General features: G+C 34.6%; 1 non-coding gene across 1 annotated transcript; it reads left to right on the top strand.

Moving 5' to 3' along the window:
• The first annotated feature begins 1,275 nt into the window (after positions 1-1,275).
• Positions 1,276-1,401, top strand: LOC136156484 (U6atac minor spliceosomal RNA). Its single transcript, XR_010661028.1, has one exon. It is a non-coding gene; the product is annotated as a U6atac minor spliceosomal RNA (small nuclear RNA).
• The last annotated feature ends 2,094 nt before the right edge of the window (positions 1,402-3,495 follow it).

Below are 3,495 nucleotides of genomic sequence, written 5' to 3'. Positions count from 1 at the left end.
TGTACCACAGTTTCTTTAACCATTCACTTGTTAAAGGACATCTGTGTTGTCCAGTTTTTGGCTTTTCATTAATAGATTCGCACATATGATTTTTTGTGTGAATATTAGTTTTTATTTCTCTGGGATAAATGCCCAGGAGTGTAAACATTGGATCATGTAAAAATTACATAGTTAGGGTTTTCCTTTACATAAACTGGTTTTTTTTTTTTTTTGGTAAATAAACTGTTTTCCACAGTGGTTGTACTGTTCTACATTCCCACAAGCAATGTATGACTGATCCAGTTTCTCTGCATTGTTCTCACCAGCATTTGAGATTGTCATTTTAAATTTTAGCCATTCTGATAGGTATGTTGTGATATCTAGTTGTGGTTTTAATTTGTATTTCCCTAATGGCTAATGATGCTGAACATCCTTTCATGTGTTTATTTGCTATCTGTATATCCTCTCTGGGGAAATGTTCCATCATGTCTTTTGATCATTTTCTCATTGTATTTTTTTTGTACCATTGAGTTAGAGAGTTCTTGTATATTCTACACAATAATCCTTTCTTGGGTATATGGTTTACACATATTTTTTTCCCAGTTAGCTTGTCTTTTTCATTCTCATAATAGTATCTTTTATAGAGCAAATATATTTACTTTTGATGACATCTTCTTATTCAATTTTCCTTTTACAGATTATGTTTTTGGTGTCAAATTTTTGTCTAACCTTAGATCATGAAGAATTTCTCCTGTTTTTTTCAAAAAATTTTATGCTTCACATTTAAACTGTTGATCCACTTTGGTGTTAGTTTTTGTATAAAGTATGAGACTTAGGTTGGAAGTTTTGTTTGTTTGCTCTTTATTTGTTTGCCTATGAATATCCAATTTCTTCAGCAATATGTATTGAAAAAGCTATTCTTTCTCCATTGAATTGCTTTTTCACCTTTGTAAAAAAAAAATAAACTGGCATATTTGTTTTGGTCTGCTGCTGAGTTTGCCATTCTGTTTCATTGATCTGATATTTATTTTTCTGCCAAGACCATACCATCTTTACTGCTGTAGCTTTTTAATAAACCTTGAAAGTGGATGAGCTGATTCTTCCCACTTAATTATTTTTCAAAACATGTTTTAGCTATTCTAGTTCCTTTGCCTTTCCATACAAGTTTTATAATAATTTTGTCTATGTCTACAAAAAAAATCTTGCTAGGATTTCCCTGTTACTAAGTTTTAAATTGTGGCAAAATACATAAAACACAGAGTTCACAATTTTAACTGTTTTAAAGTATACATTTCCGTGTTGTATGAAAGGAGAGAAGGTTAGCACTCCCCTTGACAAGGATGGAAGAGGCTCTCGGGCCTGACAACACGCATACGGTTAAGGCATTGCCACCTACTTCGTGGCATCTAACCACTGTTTTTAAAAAAAAAAAAAAAAAAAAAAAAAAAAAAATAAAGTATACATTTCCATGGTGTTTAGTACCTTCGAATTGTTATGCAACCATCACCATTATCTAGTTCCAGACATTTTCATCACCCCAAAAAGAAGCCCTGTTCCCTGTGAAGTCATTCCCCAACTTCTGGCAATGACTGATTGCTTTCTGTCTGTATGGATTGGTCCATTCTGGACATTTCATATAAATGAAATCATATGTGGCTTATGTCATTTAGCATGTTTTAGAGGTTCATCAAAGTAGTAGCATGTCAGTACTTCATTCTTTCTTTTTAAAAAATGTCTAATATTTATTCATTTGACTGTGTCAGGTCCCAGCTGTGGCACACAGGGTCCGTGCTGCATCATGCAGATCCTTCATTGCAGTGCACCGGACTCTCTAGTTGTGACACCAGGGCTTAGCAGCTGCATGGCATGTGAGATCCCAGCTCCCCAACCAGCAATCAAACCCACGTCCTTTGCATTGTAAGGCAGACTCTTAACCACTGGACCACCAGGAAAGTCCCTTCATTCTTTCTTATGTCCAAATAGTATACCATTGTATATATATACTGCAGTTTGTTTATCCATTTATTCATCAGTGAACACTGGGGCTATTTCTACCTTTTGGCTATTGCTAGTTTCATGCTGCTATGAGTGTGCATGTACAAGTATTTTTTTGAGTACCTGCTCTCAGTTCTTTGGGATCTATACCAAGCAGAGAAATGACTGGATTGTATTCTATGTTTAACATATTGAGAAGCTGCCAAACTGTGCTCCACAGCAGCTGCAACATTTTATATTCCTGCCACAAGCGGATTAAGGTTTCAGTTTCACCTTATTCTCATCAACACTTTATTTTCCATTTTTAAAAATTATAGCCTTTTTAGAAAGTGTGAAGTAGTATCTTACTGTGATATATTTGCATTTCCTTAATAACTAATGGCATTGAGCATCTTTTCATATGCTTGCTGGTCATTTGAATATCTTCTTTGGAGAAATTAAATTCAAATCATTTGCTCATTTTTTAATTGAGTTGTTTGTCTTTTGTTGTTGAGTGGTAGCCTCTTCCTTCTTAAAGGATATTTTTGCTGGATATAGGAATCTGGATTGACAGTCTTCTTTCAGTGCTTGAAATAAATTGTGCCACTTCTTATGGCCTCCATGGTCTTTGAAGAGAAATCTGCTGTCATTCAAATTGCTTATCCGTTGTAGGCAAGGTGTCATTTTTCACCACTTTTAAGATTTTTTTGTTTTTAGTTTCCAGCAATTTGATGATGATCTTTCTTGGCATGAATTTGTTTGGGTTTATCTTCTTTAGGGTTTGCACAGCTTCTTGAATCTGTAGGTTTAACTTTTGCTAAATTTGAGGAGTTACTTATTATTTATTTTAGTACTTTTTAAAGTCCTGTTCTTTGTCTCTACTCCTTCTTGGAATCTGATGACATGAATGTTAGATTTTTGTTATAATCCCACAAGTACCTGTGACCCTGCTTTTTTTAAATTCCATTTCGTCTGTTGTTCAGATGGAGTAATTCCTGTTTTTTTACCTTTCAGTTCACCAATTCTTTTCTCTGTCCCCTCCACTCTGCTGTTGAGCCCATCCATTGAGAGTTCTTGTTGTATTTTTTAGTTATAAAATTTCTGTTCAGTTTTTCTTTATATTTTCTATTTCTTTGCTTAAACTTTTCTTTGCTGGAACTTTCTAATTTTTTCATTTGTTTCAAGCATGTTCATAATTGCTTGTTGAAATATTTTTATGATGACGGCCTTAAAATCTTTGTCAGATAATTCAGCCATCTCAATCATCTAGGTATTGTCTGTTTTCATTCAATTCAAGATCTTTCTTATTAATATGATGAGTGCTTTTTAATTAAAGTCTGAACATTTGGGACCCTGGATCTTATTTAAACCTTCTGTTTCAGTTGGCTGCTTCTGACAGTAATCAGGTAGAGGAAGTGGTGGGTAAGATGCCTTGTGAAAACCACATAGGTGTAGAATTCCAGGTTCCCCACTTTGTCTCCATCAACACCTGAGGAGAGGGGTTCCCTCGTTACTGATGAGCAGGAGTAGGAGTTCCAGCTC

Source organism: Muntiacus reevesi, chromosome 1 (genome assembly GCF_963930625.1).
Source record: "Muntiacus reevesi chromosome 1, mMunRee1.1, whole genome shotgun sequence".
Classification (NCBI taxonomy): Eukaryota; Metazoa; Chordata; class Mammalia; order Artiodactyla; family Cervidae; genus Muntiacus; species Muntiacus reevesi.
The sequence above is the reverse complement of the archived record's forward strand: the minus strand, read 5'-3'. Positions and strand labels throughout refer to the sequence as shown.